This window comes from Artibeus jamaicensis, unplaced genomic scaffold, assembly GCF_021234435.1.
Source record: "Artibeus jamaicensis isolate MK-2021 breed Jamaican fruit bat unplaced genomic scaffold, CSHL_Jam_final contig_585, whole genome shotgun sequence".
Lineage (NCBI taxonomy): Eukaryota > Metazoa > Chordata > Mammalia > Chiroptera > Phyllostomidae > Artibeus > Artibeus jamaicensis.
Window position 1 is genome coordinate 842,160 of NW_026521894.1, and position 17,389 is coordinate 859,548.

The following is a 17,389-nucleotide window of genomic DNA, read 5'->3' on the forward strand; positions in this document are numbered from 1 at the left end:
TCTGAACAACACGGCAAGATGGTATTATTACCCTGGTGTGTGTATGAGGAACCCGGGGGCTGAGAGGCTAAGCAACTTGCCCTGGGTCACACAGCTACTAACAGTCAAAGATGGTTCTGGCACGATCTATCTCCAGAGGCTGTGCTCCATCCATTACAGGGGTGTCCAACCCATGGCCCATGGGCCACACGTGGCCCAGGATGTCCGTGAATGCAGCCCAACACAAAACTGTAAATTTACTTAAAATATTATGAGATTTTTTGTTATTATATGTCACAATTTATTTAATGTGTAGTCCAAGACAATTCTTCTTCTTCCAGTGTGGCCCAGAGACACCAAAAGGTTGGATACCCCGGCCATAACACGCTCACCTGGAAGATGGCAGCATTCTTCTACAAACATTTATGAGTCAAATATTCCAACAAATCAGGAGAATAAGAATCAGTGAAGTGTCTTCAATGTGCATGAGGTCACCAGGATTTTCCACAGTGGCAGTTCTGGCTTCAGAGAAGGATTGAGATGGGCTTGTTGTACTTTCTGCTGGTGGGGCTGTTCTATGGGCCCCCGCAGAGGGTGCTGCCGCCATGGTTCTCAGACTCTTGAGCAGACAATCCCTTTTCTTTTGCAGTCAAGAGGAGGAAAAAGGCCCTGGGTGTGTAGGCCTGGAGAGCAGCCCTGGTCAAATGGGAGTGGCTGTTGGACAGAGAGGCTGACAGTTCAAGCCCCATAGCAGTGCTGGATCAGGGTGATGGGTGACAGCTGCCAACTGCACATCCAGCTCTCCGATTCACAGAGCTGTTGTGAGAGTGAATGTGGATGAGCTGGAACCCATCCTGGGAGGACAGCACCCAGCCCTGAGATGTCATGACAGGTGCTTTCAGTGCCCAGCAGCCTCTGGCTTCTGAGAGCTCCGAGTCCCGTTTTCAAGGAGGTTGGAAGCACCTTGTGCTGCAGCACCCTGCTCAGGAGGGTGGCCTGAAGGATGACAGTAAAAAGGCTGCGGAGACAGGCTGAGACTGGAGAGTGGGATTTCCATGGTTCCACACAGAGTGGGTGGTAGAGGTCATGGAAGAAGCAGCTGAGGGTGGAAACAGGGACAGAGACCTTCCGGCAGGTACTTTTTGGAGGACCGTGCAGGCTGCGCCTTGCATTCCATGGCACAGTGGGTGGAGGACCAAAGCTGCCTGGGGAGGTACTCTTTACTCTCTTCCTCTGGGAGCAAAGTCGAAAAATCCATAAATAACCCTTTTTTGTGTAAATTCAGGTTAAAAAAAAATCCCATAACTGTTATGGTAGGTAAGATGCCAGCATGGGGTGCCATGGCTATCTAATTTTTATGCACAGTGTCTGCTTCTCTCTGGTATGGAACAAGTATGCTCTGCTTCTGTTCTAGGCAAAGCCAAAGGGCTTTATGATCTCGTTCCTCTGTAAACCTGGTCCACTGTTATCATCCCCATGCTGTGCCACCTTGTAACTTCAGTCTCCACCTGCTCACTGCTTCTAACCCTCCATTTTTAGACAAGCCTTCCCCCTCCAAAGATGCTCCCTAAATCTGAATTTCCCCTTTCCTCTGTATTATCTCTCTTTCTTTTCACCATAAAAACAGGGTTAACATTTGCTGTCCCTGTTTTTATTTCATTAGCTCTGTGGTCCATGAAAATGAGCATATATGCCCACTGTCATGTAGGTTTCAGCTGGCCAATACTTACTGAACATCTATTATGTGCCACACATACTGGAGATATAGCCAGGTAGTCTCTGTCTTTGGAATCTTATGCACATCTAGTTGGGCAGACAGACATTATAACAGATGACATAAATAAATGCTGGTGATAATGGTAATAGTGTTACAAAGGCATGAGAGGTGGCATTTTCATCGCCTAATGTAATAGATGCTTTACAGTTGTGAGATGACTATGGGATTACCCCAGAGAGAGACTTTGAGGAGTGCTCTCTGGGGCTGCAGCACATCTGTAACAGAATGGTGCACCTGAAGTCCATGGCTGAACGGGTTTCCAGACAGGGGGATTTTCGGGCTCTTTTTGACTAGAATGCCTTCCTTCCTTCCTTCCTTCCTCCTTCCTTCCTTCCTTCCTTCCTTCCTTCCTTCCTTCCTTCCTTCCTTCCTTCCTTCCTTCCTTCCTTCCTTCCTTCCTGTGATTGGCCGCCACCAATTCTTTATTAGAAAAATTTAAATTGGACCTTTTTTGGTGAAGGTTTCCCAAGATACTCTACCCTTGTCCTACCTGACCTACCCTATTCTCTGTGCTAAATAGCACTATGCACCTACTCATGTTATTGGGCTTGGGTGTATTGTTCATGTTTGCATTGCCTTCCCTTCCCAAGAGTGAGGGGAGCATGGAACTGGGCGGGACGTGAGATATAATTAGATTCATCTTATTATGCTCCTGCCCACAGCCCACACTGACCACCCACATATCCAGCCTTACACTGAAGGGAGGCAGAGAAAGATGAGTGGATGAGCAGGTGCCTCTGAAGTCATGTGCCTTTACTCTGAAGTGGCACTGAAGTGTCAATGAAGAAACAGTGAAAAACTCAGAAGACCTGGGTTGCATCTGGCTGAGTCACTAAGAGTTGTGTCATTGTTTGTATTTTTCTTTACATCTCAGTTTTCCCTTGGCTGAAATGAGAAAATTCAATGATTTGATTTGTAAGGTTCCTCTGCACTCTAAATTTCTATTTATTCTCTAGCTCATCAAGGAAGATAAGACCTTCTCTTGGGTAGAAACAATGTTTTCTGCCAGATCAACAAGTCTTTACTGGCTGCCCAATGTGAGGCCAGCAACTGTTTGCTTGCGTACAGCTCCATAAAGATAAAAGGGGGGTGTGTTCCTTGCCTTCAATGAAATTACTGTTGAGTGGAAAAGACAAGTTTGGGCAACTGTCCAGGTTAGGAATGGTAAAGTGGAACCACTGTTTTCACTGATCTGTTTTGCTCTCAGAAGTTAAGATAAGTGCCATTTTAATCCTGTAACCACAGCTACCCCATTTTCTTAAGGAAAGATTTGGCTTCTTCCAGCTCAGTGCCTCTGTACAGACGTTCCACTCTGTTCGGGAGATGTTTCTGATCTCTAAGAACCTGCCGTGTTTGCTAAGACTGTAATCTAACCTGACAACATACATTTTTTTTTAAAAAAAGGTCCTATCATCTTCATCATCTCCTCTCAGCTTCCCTCATCACTCCCTCTCTTGGGGTTGGGTACAGTTGCCTAGCACCCTCGGCCAGACCACTCTCCTACTCACCTTCTGTGTAGACACCACAGAAGCACCTACTTTCTTCTGTGTTCATCCTGAAAACACACCACTCTTGCAAAGCTTTCAGGACCAATCACCTAAGGACTACCTTGCCTCTTCAAGCTGGTCCCTGCTCCGAGAAGGCACTGAGAAGCCAGGGTAGAGGTGTGGCTGAGGTCTTAGCAGGAGCCCACACATGACTGCTGCTGGACAGCCTGAATATCACATGGGTAAAAATAGGGCCCATGACTGGGACCTCTTCCCAAGGTCCAGCTGCCCCTGACCTGGCAGGATGTGGCAAAAATTGGTGAGGAATCCATACATAAACTCAGACAGACATAGGAGAGCCCAGGAGCTGAACACCCCATCAATACCCTCGGGAGCCGAATATCCCATTTTCCTACCTCGTTCTATTTTCTGTTCAGTTGCCTTGAACTCATCTGGCAAAAATGCCCTTGTCAATGTCATGTGAAACCTAGGTGGACTGTAAACATACCATCCTAATTCTAGTGTGCCCCCTGGTCCCAGACACACTGCTTTGCCTCTGGATTTTAAGGGGCCTTCATTGTAAGTACATTAAAAGAGCACCTTGATTAGGTTTTCCTTCTCTGTGCCTCACCACCGTCTCGCTTGGCAGATGAGACTGAGGCCCAGAGAGGGCAGTTGGCACAAACACCTGTGCGGTTGGTTCCCATCTTCTTTTGTTCTTTCATTTCGCAGCAATCTCTGCTTTGATTTAGAGTTAGGGGCTTTTGACCCACAGCAAAGTGTCCCTTGTGCCCATGAATCTGGGAACTGTGGCTGCCCTTCTAGAGGACATAATGGACCTGTCTCACTGTGACCTTGAGCAGAGACTGTAGTACCATGAGGCTCAAATTCCCTCTTGGATCCCATACCCTAATTTCCAAAATGTCAGCTGAATATCTCTGCTGCAGATCCATTATTGAATTCTCCCTTTCCTTATTGCTTGCATTCAATCAACACCAAGTGCTATACATTCTACTGTCTAAATACCTCTTGAATCAGCTATTGCCTGATCATCTCCGCAGCCACAGCCATAGCTCAGACCCTCGTGGTTTCTGCCCAGGATCATTGCCTCTTCTCCTTCTGTCTGTTCTCCCCACCCCAACCCCTACCCCCTCAATCCACCGCCTTGCCTCCAGAGCTCTCTTCCTCAGACACACGCTTGATCCTGTCAATGCCCTGTTGAAAATCTGCCATGGCTCTCCATCATCTTTAGTGTGATGCCCAAGGACCTTCACAATTTACCCTCAATCTATCTCTCTGGACTCATCTTCTGTCACTCTCCCTTTCCCACAATGTACTCTGGCCACACTTTACTACTCATCATCTCCTGACAGACCTTTCCACTCAAATTGTTGTGCCTTTTGTATGCCCTCTGTCCTCCGTGTGCCTCCCTCTACCCCTTTCTCCTGCCTGGCTAACACTGACCCACCCTAAAGACCAGGTTGAGGTTTCCCTTCTCCATGAAGCCTGTCCACGTGCCCCAGGGAGCCAGAACATCTCTTTCTCCTGGCTCTGATAGCACATTATTCACATCTCAATCATTTATCATACTGATCTATAATTACTTGTATATATGCAGTTCTCCCTCACTGAATAAAGAGCTCCTTGGTGTGGTAACTAACCTCCTTGCCACACGATGATTGGCAAATGATGTTGAATAAATATAAGAAGTTTGAAAGATGAGAGGGAAGAATGTGTGGGTCAGGGGCCCATGAGGATCTCAGAAGAGACTGGAGGGTATAGATTTTGGGTCTTCACAATGTTCCCAGCAGTCACAGTCTTTGGTTTTCGGGGACTCTCCTATGATAAAATGTTTATTCCTGTTTTCTTTTTCTGTACATACATTCACAAGTCTGATCAAATCCTTTGTCTATGTTTCCATTTCTGCTTTAGATAACATCATCGTAAGTGACAGATGATGAGCCTGTGCCAGGTGACTCTGTTCCTTCTCCCTGGTGCCTCCTCTCTCACAGACTTTTGACATAGCTTGTCTCTTTTCCATTGCATAGGGGCTTGTGCCTGTCCTGTGTGTTGGCTCGGATATATGATCAGGGGGCCTGGAAACTGTCCAGTTCCTTATCAGCCACCAGTGTGAGGAGGCTGCTGTTTTTGAATTGCTGGGAACAGCGGAGAGAAAAATTCATCTATGCCTTCTGAAAGCAGGAGTTCACTTCAGTCGCCCTTGGGAATATGGCATTTAGCTGGCTTTTATTTGGCTTGCAATGCTTTGTCCAATTCTAATACATGGCTTTATGTGTTTAGTTTGTGTACGAAGTTTATTCTCATAAATGGCTTATATTCTGTCTAGAGGGACTGTGAGTCCTGTCTGGAGTTTGTGAGCAGAGTGTAATATAATTGTTGTGTTTTATTAACCATAATAACCAGAAGTCTCCAGCCACAAATATATCTGCACAGAGGTTTTTCTGAATTTCCCATTATTTTAACATTCAACATAAGTGGACAAAAATTTTTATCTCAGTAAAGTTGAGCTCTATATCCTCTCTAAGCTGAGAGCAAATCACCACTACGTGACCCAGAAGTCCAGGGGCAGCAAGAGGCTGTCCCCATGGACTTCTGTCCTCAGAAGCAGTCTCTGGAGCCCCAGGGGGTTGAATAGTTTTTTTTTTTTTTTTGAGGAGCTCCTTTTCCATTTACCTTCCACCTTCCCTGTGAAGCTAACACCCTCAGCACTCAAGTTTGGCCTTCTGAAAACTGACAAAGTATCTGAGAGATCTACTCCCTACCCCTCAAACATAGATATGTTAGGCCAAGTTGTTGCTGGTTCTTTTTTAAAAAAAATTTATTGCTGTTTTTCTGTCCATTCCTTTAATGGGTGATAAAATTGATTAAATCTCTGGCTGTAGATGACTTCAGAATATTAGTTGGGGTGATATTGATTTTCTTCTCTTTATAAAGCTTTTTTTAATAAAGCAAGCACCTGATGACTTTAAGTTGTAAACTTTGAGTTAAATTATGAACCTTTTAGCTTTGCATTAGAAGTGGTATCTGGAACCTGATTTGCTAGATCAAACCACATTAGTTGTGTTATGTTATTTTCTAAAAACACATTTCAGAGAAATAACTCCAATCTGTGTTGCATTTTATAGAGCAAAATAATTGAATGGCGGCTGTTTGTAATTTTAGCAATCTCTTAACCTTAATCATATTTAATGGGTTTTCTCTTCAGGCTAACAGGAGAGAGAAAAAAGGTTCCAGCTCCGTTATATAATGGCACTCCAGTAATGCACCCTGGTCCTTGGCAGCACTGTAAATTCTTCCTCTCCGAATTGTTGGTTCGGGACAATCATTCAGCAGGGAATTACTTTCTCATCTATGAAATAAATGAGATGTTAAACTAGTTTTCTGCTTCCTGTGGTACAAATGTATCCGTGTGCAGCCCCATGCACTGAGAAAACAAATGCCCAGGGCCTCCGCCGATGGCTGCCCGAAGCCTGAGAGGACTCAGGGCTCTGGGACCAGTGAGTGAGGGTGTGTGTGGCCCAGGGAAGGGAATGCAGCGGGATGTGGAGGAGAGAGGGGGAGAATGCTCCCAGGTGCTGGAGGCACACAGCCCTGACGCAGCAGAGTGAATATGGGCAGGACAGGGGATGCCTCCGTCCTGGGCAGACAGTTGGGACTGCGGCCACGTTCTTCACATGGAGAAGAAGAGGATCGACTGCTTGCAGGTGACACTGTTTGGGATTTCTTCACTTCCAATGGGCTCAAAACACATTTCCATTTAGGATCTCATTGGCTTTTCCAACCTGCCTAGGGCACTGGGGAAAATGAGGAAGGCTTCTTCCCACTGTAGAGAGGGAAGCTGAGAAACCAGGGAGGGGAGATGGTAAAGGCTACTGAGGTAAGGCTAACACTGGGGTTAAAACTCAAGTCTCCTAAGGGAGTGTAGTCTGAAGATCCCAGATCCCTGGTCCCTATTGGGAGTGGGCTGCTGCTCCTGCAAAGACAGCCTGGGCGCCAGAGACACTGTCTCCCCTGTGGCACTGGGTGTTCCTCTTCCAAAGGCAGTGACCCCACTGTTAGGCTTGGAAGACCCGATGGGATTTGACTTACTTGCAGGATCCTTCTTGTAAGGTGGGCTTCCTGATGAGGTGCCCTTCTTTGCACCTGTTTGCTTGTCCTGTCAGGTACTACAGATTCCCTTTAGAAACAGGTCCTTGTGACTTGTCGGCCCTCTTTCTGGGAGGAAGAAGTAGAAGACTGAGATGTGTTTCCTATGTGTCTGATCTGCCACAAGTTGGGAGGCCTTCTGAAACCATAGAAGGAGGTGTGGGGGTTTTTTAGTTTATTTTTATTTATTGAGCACCTATTAAATGCCTTAAATTGTGGCAGATACTATTAAGGACATTGTCTAAGTTGATCCTTACAACTTATGAGGTAGTTCTCATATGAGGTAGTTCTCATATGCCCATTTTATAGGTGAAGATACTGAGAACCAGAGAGCATGATTAACTAGCCAACATTTATACCCAAAATAAGTGATACAGTTGGAATTGAAATCTACCTCACTATGCTTAAGCATCATTTCCTTTCAGAAAACTTTCTCAGCCTTGCCAACTAGCTAGGATCTTTGTCAGAGCCCCTATTGCTATTCCTTATTTAGTCAATTATTTGTGTAATAATTTGTTTTTCAGTTAACTACAGGCTCCACACAGATAAGAACCATGTCTTTTCTGGCTCTATCATTGGCAAGTCTTCAATAAATGCTGAATGAGTGAATGAATGCACTTCACTGCCTGCGAAGCCTACCAGCTCCCAGGCCAGCCTGTAAGAGGATGGGTCTTGGTGGAGAGAAAGATCCACCTCTTTGTCTGCCCATAGGTGTTCCAGTGCCTGACAGCCTGTGTGACCCACTCCTTCCCATGCCATGGTCCTGAGGTTTCCAAGGAGCTCCTGTCTTGGACCAGAGAAGTGGCTGGTGTCTCATTCTTTGGCTTAGTTTAACCCAAGACCCAGCGCTGCTGAGAGAACTGCTTCAGACTGCCAAGGCTTTGTGTGTCGTTACTAATTAGAAAATTGCCTTTGGAATTGAAATATGTTTCACAGATGAATTTACTGAACTCCTCGCCGAGGTGTGATTCTCTCATACTTGTTGTGAGACAATCCCACTCTGAGGCAGCATATGGGGATATCAACATCTCTGCAAATTATAAAATCATCAGCGCTCAAAAACATTGCCGTGTCTTGGGTGCCTGCAAGCACTCAGGCTGACCACTGGGGAGATCTGGGCTCTGCATCTGCCCATGGGGAGGGGCAGCGGCGGGCTCCGTGCATCAGGTTAGTGCCCTCTGCTGTGAGCTCTCGGCTCCTGGTCCAGGGCTCAGAGAGAGGCCTTCTAGAAACAAATCTGGTTCACTCATATAATGAGAGTTGAGCTGAAAATTCACATCTTCACTGGTGTTTATTCAAAATAGTACTATTCTCTCCATTTACTGGGATCTTTTTGGCATTATCAGAGAACAGTCCCTTAATGTACTTGAAATTTTTTGACACCATTTAAAAAAAATCACCAGTGAATGGCAAAATGTATGGCACATGGGCCAAGAGGTCTTCGCTGAGTCATAATCAGAGAGAATTTGTGAGCTCTTGGCCTGTGGCATAGACCCTGGGGAAGGTATAAGTTCAGAAGTTCTTTGTATATAGTAGGTTCTCATCTGTAAGCAAAGCATAGGTACGACAAAGGTTCACATAGCATTGTTACTACCCATACTACTATTATTACTATTATAATTGCTATATATTATATATTGTCTTAATTAATCTTTCCAACAGCCCCTCATCTAAAGGGAAGAAAACAACATCAGAGAGGTCAAGTACTTACTCCAGGTGACACAGCTAGATGGGGCTGAACTAGGTTTTACACTTAGATCAGATGGACCCCAAAGCCCACCATATGAGAGACCCCAGGGAATAGTGTGCAGTGAGAAAGCATGGGAGAGGGTGGTGAATCAAAGCACTGGCATTTCTCAGCTTCTGAGACTGTTGATCACGGTCACTCAATTCTTTCTGGGCCTTTCCACCCAATCCCAATTTACTTCTTGGCATACTCCTCTCAATAAATGTTCGAGTGAGTGAATATACGTCAGAACAAGGTGGTTTAACGTAGATACTGTCTTCAGAGTCCCCCCCAACCCGCCACCATGGGCAGGTTCTGGGAAAGATATGCAAAGCTTGATGCTTTCTGGAAACCCAGAAGGAAAGATTGGGCTTTGGAGACTTCCTGTGAAGACTCTTGGAGGAACAAAGGAACTGCATAGTGAGTCTGGATAGAAATCTTTCTCACTCTTCCCTTCCCTTCCTGCACCCACCCTCAGAAACCTGTGAAGGTTTTACCTCATACTGGCATTAGCTGAGGACATAAGGCAGGGAGGTGTAGCCTGTATTACCTAGATCTCCCCAGAGGCATCCCCCCAGAGACATGCCCCCAGGCATGTTCTTGGTTCCAGGGACCACTTTCCTAAGGCAGGTGCTGGGCGCAGGGAGGGCTGTCTTAGCCTATGGGCTCACCCACACCCTCAAACCCAGTTCTGATTTGGACTGGGCCCCCACTTCATGCCCCCTCAACCTCCTGGGTGAGACAGAGTGTCAGAGGCTTTGCCAAAGAGCTATCTTCTTTTTCTCTAGCCCTGTTTATTGTCAGTGCCTCCTAAAGCATTAAAATTGCATTTGTCTCCTCATCTGGGAATGCTGCTGCTCGTGTGTGTCCAGAGCTCCTGTCTGACATCAAAAGGGAAATATAAAAGAAAGCAATCATCTCCCTCCTCCCCATCCAAAGTACAAATAACTTTGTTATCTGGTGAGCATAGCAACCTGACTCCCCATCCCCCTGCCTAACGAGCTCTCTCTGAGCTGCCTCTCCACCATCCTAATTGTTTTTAAATGTCTGTGCTAACCACTTCATACAGAGAGCATCAATCTGCATGTGGGTAACTGAGAACCACACTGCCGCTAAGGATGACACATTTTTGCAGTAATTAAAAACATGCTTAAGAAGACTCAGCCCCTCTGCTTCTAAGACGGCTGGCAAGGGTGAAGGATGGGGCCAGTTTCCAGTTCATTCTGGCCTGGTGTGTTGGCAGCTGAGTCCATGCCCTCCCCAAGCAGAAGGAGCCTGCTGCCTGTTCAGTTGCTTGGGGTAGCTCTCTCCCGGGCTTTGTCTCTGAACATGGTCTGTAAGCCTCCCCAGGGCAGGAACAGTCTTGTCTGCAGTTGGCATTGCCTCTCACCACCACCCCCAATGCCTGGTGTAAGGAGCTCTGTACGGGGTCAGCACTCAGTGCTCAGAGTCCACCTGGATGCCTAAATGGAGCTGCCTGTTACCCGTCACTGATGGGCCAGCCCAACCATGTATGTGGAACAGGGCCTGTGCATGCGAAACCAGGAAGGTGGCAGAAGGAAACTGTGATGAATGAACAGCTGTAGTGTTTCCCTCTGGTTCTTTTGAGTTCCTGGAATCTGGGGAGGGGAAAAGTGGCTCTCAATGTGTTTTCCAAAAGCAGACAGTTGTATTGCTCTGCTCCCCAGGGAATCTAGCCACAGCAGGACAGACACTTGGGAAAGTGTGGAGTTGGGTGGGGAGAGACTGAGAAACCTGAACGTGGCCAGGAATTATGGTAAAACATGAGAATATTTTTTTTGCATCTATGTAAGTTTGATGCCTGTTTGCCAGGATATCTGAAAAAAATACTTTCGTGTGCCACATAATGACATATCTGTCAACGATGGGCTGCATGCACCATGGTCACCCTCTAAGATTAAAATTGAGCTGAAAAATTCCTATTGCTCAGTGACCTTGTAGCTGTCATAACATGATAGCCCAAAGGTGGCACAACAGTTGATGACAAACACACTTAAACTGGGTGTGGGTAAGGGAGAATGTGGTTCCTGAGGAATTGACTAATGAGGCATTGTTGGAACTGGAACAGCAACACATGGTTGAAGAGGAGGGAAGAGAAAAGGAAACTACAGGAGAATAAGAACCCTCAACAAAAGTCACAGTGGAGGCTTAGCAGAAGCTTTTGCAGACCTCAGTAAGCTCCTTAAAAAGCTTGACAACATGGACCACAACACTGAAAGGTTTTCATTAATAGAGAGGAATCTTCATGGTGCATTATCTGTGTACAAGCAAATTTATGATGAGAAAAAAAACAAACCAAGCAAACTGCCATGGACATATTTCTGAAAAGAGTGATACCTCCTCAAGAAGAGCCTCAGACAGGTCCTTCAGGAGATGTTCCAGGAGAAGGCATGGTTGTAGATGACAGCTGTGTGTGTCTTATTGTCCCCGAAGACCTTCCAGGGGGACAGATGTGGAGGTGGAAAACAGTGACATTGATAATCCAGACATCATGTAGGCCTAGGTTGATGTGTATCCGTTTTTAATTATAAAATTAAAAAGTAAAAATAAATGAAATATTTTAAAAGTAGAAACAGCTTTACAGAATAAGGATATAAAGAAAAATATATTTTTGTACAACTATACAATGCATTTGTGTTTTAAGTTCTACTACTACAAAAGAGATGAAAAGTCAAAAAATTAAAAGTTTATAAAGTAAAAAAGTTACAGTAAACTAAGATTAATTTGTTATGGAATAAAAAAATATTTTAATACATTTTAATAGGCTTTTTAAAGATTTCATTTATTTATTTTTAGAGAGAGGGAGGCAAGGAGAAAGAGAGGGAGAGGAACATCAATGTGTGGTTGCCTCTCAAGTGTCCCCTACCAGGGACCTAGCCCACGACCCAGGGACCTGACCCACAGCCCAGGCATGTGCCCTGACTGAGAATTGAATTAGCAACTCTTTGGTTTGCAGGCCGACACTCAATCCACTGGACCACACCAGCCAGTTCTAATTTTTCTATAAATTTTAAAATAAATTTAGAGTAGTCTAACTGTATGGTGTCTATAACGTCTACAGTGGTATACGGTAATGACCCAGACCTTCACAGTCACTCACCACTCACTCACTGACTCACCCAGAGGAACTTCCAGTGCTGTGAACTCCATTCATGGTAAGTGTCCCCAGCCGGTGTGACATTTTCATCTTTTACTATCCCTTTTCTATGTTTAGATACACAAATGTTCACCATTGTGTATAGTAACGTGCTGTACAGATTTGTAGCCTAGGAGCAATAGGCTATCGTATAGAGCCTAGGTGTGTAGTAGGCTCTACCACCCAGCTTCCTGTAAGTACCTGCTGTGATGTTTGCACAGTGAAGAAATCACCTAATGATGCAGTTCTCAGAAAGTATCAATGCCATTAAGTGATGCATGACTGTAAAAGCTTCACTTGGAAAGAAAGGAGTAGGAGAGCAGAACCACAAAATCCTTGAAGGGTTATTAAGTAGATAATCATGTAACAAGATTAGCACAGGCAGAAATGTTTTAAGGATGAAGCAGCGGTAGATACAGGATGGTGGACATGATTGTAAATCTTTGAACCAGAGAGGCAGGAAGAGGTCAAGAACATCGTCCATGGACATTCTAGTCCTACTGGGCTGGGCTGAGGCTAGGATTGGCAGGGACTGGTAATAAGGAACTCCAGCTTAAGGGTCTCATGTTTCTGGCTAGAAAGAGCTAGAATAGCCTTCAGAACAGACAGTGTCCGGCTGAAGGAGCAGTTGGTGTCTGGCATATCCTGTTGCTCCCACCAAGAGCAAGCCCCTGACATGCTGTCGGGCCTGTGAGCTGACTCCAACATCAGCTCCCACCCCACCAAGCTGCTCCTGGCTCCAGCTGTTGCAGCATCTGCTGAGGCCAGGCTAACAGAAAGCAGGATCTGCTTGGGGGACTTTCCTCCTCTCTAGACTCCAGGCTCAGAAAATTTCTTCCAGCCAAAACTGCACACCCTCCCCTTTCCTCCACTAGATAAGAGGGTATGTGTATGCGTGCCTTGGTGCACAATTTCAGAAAAACATGGTAAGTCCTCACAAATTCATTTGGCCTACCATACCCTACTTCCCATGGACTTGAGTTATGCACCAGCTTCCAACTAAAACTGAACCTTGGTTCTGACTTAAACGTACGCTACAGGAAAATGGCGCACCCCCAGGCCTCAAGCAACTGATAAATATATAAGCAAGCAAACAAACAAATAAATAAATGCAGCAATAAATAAAATTCACAGAGAGTAGGGCTCTGAAGTCTACTTGTTGCTGGGGGGAATTTGACACTGATATGTCCCTCTGTCTGTACAGAGGAGGTGAAGCTAATGCAGTGATACAAACCCACCAACTCCCCACCCGGTTCCCTCTAACTGGCTCCTTACACATTAACCTGTTAGACAATATGTTTTAAAGAGAAACACATTCATCACTTCAGAAAAGTCATATTAACATAATTTCTGGGGAAGAACAATGGGGGAGGAATGTTCGTCATTGTTGGTGGAACAGGTAAGTTTCAGTAGCATGATCTGTTGAATATTCATACAATATTGTTTTTGACATTTAAGAACTCAATTATCCGATGACTAATCAGTCTTTTACAGTACGTTATTTTTGTGACTAGAACTGAAATACTGATAAGCCCCAAGAGAGCACAATGTTCAGATGGATTTATTAGTATTTTCAACCCTGGCTTTCTCTGGCACACATGTCCAGGGGAATTTAATACCTGCACCAGGGAGGGGCCGAGGGCCTGGTTGGAGTCAGCGAGTGTGTGGAGACCAGATGCTGTGCCGATTGATTTCTCTCTGGTGATTTTTTTGCTGAGGGGCGAGGGTGGAGGGTTGGCAGCCCTGATGGTGATGTGCCCAAAGGTCTGAGCTCAGAGTCAACTCGGCTCCTGCTGGCTGTCACAGTCACTGTAGGTCAGGGGTGAGGGTGCTGGTCCAGTCTTCACCCATCCCACCCTTGGGTGTTTGACTATCTGCATTGTGTGGCTGTTTGATGCTCTAACAGTTGAATGAAGCCTATTTTGGAAAGTGTCACAGGTAACTTTCTTCAGAAGCAAGGTCACTGTGGTGAATTAAAGATTGCTGCAAATTCTTTTCTCCTTCCATTGTATAGTCTAATAATTCTCCTCTTCTTAAACTGGGCTGGCCTTAGGGACTTTCTTGATTAATTGAATGTAGAAAAAATGACACCCTGGAACTTTTAAGACTAGGTTGGAAGAAAGCTTGACGTCTTTTTAGAATGCTTATTTGTAGAACCCAGCTGCCGAGAAGTTCAAGTCGCTCCGGTGGAGAAGCCCACCCAGAGAGGAACCCACAGCTCCGGCCGACAGCCCCAGGCGAGCTCCTGGGGAAGTTGTCTCGGAGGCGAACCCTGCAGTGCCAGTCGGGCTCTCCCTGTGGAAGCCACATCAGTCAGAAAACCACAACCCCCAACCCCTGCCCAGACTGCAGGTTTTTGAGCAAGATTGTTTTTGTTTTAAGTCACTGTATTTTGGGGTGGTTTGTTATGTATCAGTAGATGAGTGGGTTGGCCTCAACCAGTCAATAGCAATTGTTCATTGAATTTGGAATCGGAAGGTCAGTTTCTCATTCCAGCCATGCTGCCAGGTAGTTCTGTGACTCTGAGCAAACAGTTCCTCTCCAGAGGCAGCCTGGCATAGTGGAAAGAATTTATGTTTCAAAGCCAAAGAAATATAAGTTCAAATCCTTGTTTTGGCACCTACTTGTATGACTCAGTTCAATTCATTTAGCCTTTCCGGTCTTTGTTGTGTACTAAGTGGGGACAGTAATTCTCACCTGCAGTGTTATTTTAACAAGCGGCACATGTAACGCCTTAGCGTCTGGTGTGTGGTGTGTGGTAGCCCCCACGTCCTCATCTGTAAAGGGAAGTTTGGGAGGTGCAACAGGGAATTGTGGGGAGAACTTGAATTCCAGAGTTGGGCTGCTGTTAGCCCATAGCACCTCTTTGTCTGAAGCAGAAAAAGGCAGTTGCAGCAGGTTGGGCGAGCAGACTGTGCCCTCCTGTAAGTGGACGCAGACGTCTCCTCCCTCAGGTGGATGTAGCCCATGCAGGGGTTCATTGGGAAGCAGAACTCAGACTGGATTTCAACCCTCGAGCTGAGTGCCTTTGGCCACTGCTCCCACCCAGAGTAGGTTTTTTTTGTAACTTAGTAACTAACTTAAAAGTTTATTGTATTCTCATTGGAGAGAGAGAGAAAAACATTGATGTGAGAGAGAAACATCAATTGGTTGCTTCCCTTATGTGCCTTGAGTAGGGATCAAACCCGCAACCTCGGTGTGTGCCCCGACCAGAGATCAAACCGGCAACCTTTCGGTTATGGGACAATGCTCCAACCAACTGAGCCACAGTGGCCAGGGGCATAACTTAGTAACTAAATTTAAGTTAGTATTTAATACTCTCCGTTTCCATACAGTGGAATGGAATGGGTAAAGCAATACCTATCCGTCCTGTGGAGATGCTATGACAAATAAATGAGCAAACATGTGAAATGCCCAGCAGGGTATCTGGCACAAAAGGTACATAGTGTTATTTTCTTTTCCCTTCCCACACAAAATAATATTAGAAATTTATTTTTTCTTTAAACTTCATGCATACCCCAGGAGTAGGCAAAAGAAAAGAGTTGGCAACAATGCCTGCTGCTGCAGAAAGACAGAGAAGGTAATACAAAGCAGGGGCAGCAATTTGCTGGAGTGGCCTACTCAGGGGGGTTTGGGAAACTCCATATTCTAATAGCCTAGAGCTCTACGACCTATTAGTTAATCCTGAAACTCAGCACCGCCAATTATTGTCAATCAGTGGCACCATTTCCTCAGTCAGGACTAGGTACTGGTTGGCTGAGGCAGATCAAGAATTCATGCACAGGGAGAGACAGATGGTCAAAGATAGGCACTCTCCTGAGGGCCTCCAACACTCTGTTTATTTCTTTCTTGTCACCCTTATTTAGTTTTACACAAGTACCTGCTAAATCGTCTCCTTCGTCTATCTCATACCATAAGGTCTTTGGGGGTGGAGCCTATGTCTTTTTATCTTCATATCCCCAGAGCCCAGCAGGATGCCTGGCACATGATGGGACTCAGTGAATGTTTCTTTTCACGACTGAATGAACATTGGGACAAAGGAGCTGGCATTTATTAGGCAACATAAATATACAAGTAATGACTCTTGAAGACATCTCTGTGTATGGGAAAGTAAAAAAAGGAGTAATAGTTGCTGAACCTGATATATGTACCAGGATATCTTCTAGGGACTTTACCACATAATTTAATCTTTTAAACAAGTTTGTAAGTGCTATTGTACCAATTTTAGAGATGGAGATAAGGAAGCCAAGCCAAAAAAATTAAACTACTTACCCATAAGATCTATGTAACTTATGATAATATAGTTGAGATTTAAATCTAGATTTGTCTGACTGTCAAGTCCGTGAACTTTGAACTATACCAAACACCTTTTCTGGAGGAAGTCAGAGACTGGATGTTCCGGAGGTGGGAATACAAGAACCTGTGTTCAAAGACTGGGAGGAAGAAGGAGTTTAGGGAAAGAGACAGGCAAGACATTCAGTCAATACATATTTATTAAGACCTACTTTATACTAGGCAATAGTCTAGTATACTTGTCACATGGGATATATCAATGAATGCATTGGACAAATTCTGCCCTTCTTGAGTTTATAGTCGATGGAGTGGAATCACCCAAGAGTGAAACTAAATATTAGGTCCAGGATGGCTATTTAGACTCCTGGCTGACCACCTGCAGGAGTTCCCAGGGCAGAATCAAAGACGGCAGGCAGGGCACAGGCATGCAGGATAGTGCTGCTGGGCCCGTTGCTCAGTTAAGGAAAACAACCACCTCTGGATTATCAGGTTGGAAACATGGCTTCTACACTGGACAAGACAATAAGCTATGACTTGACATCCAGAGTACAAATAGCTGATACATGATAGGGAAAGACTAATTCCTGACTTAGAGTATATAGGTATGCTAGTTTTTCACTGTTTACAGTTAAGATTGATTTTTCTGAGTTTAGGAGAGAGTGAAGCCTGCAGATGGGCTTAAGCAAATTTAAGGAGCCAGGCAAATCATTTCAGAAGTTTCCAGAACAAGAGACCTTTACACCACTTAAAGGTAGCCATTAGCAACCATAATTGTCACACCTGGCATTTGGATCATTTGGCCA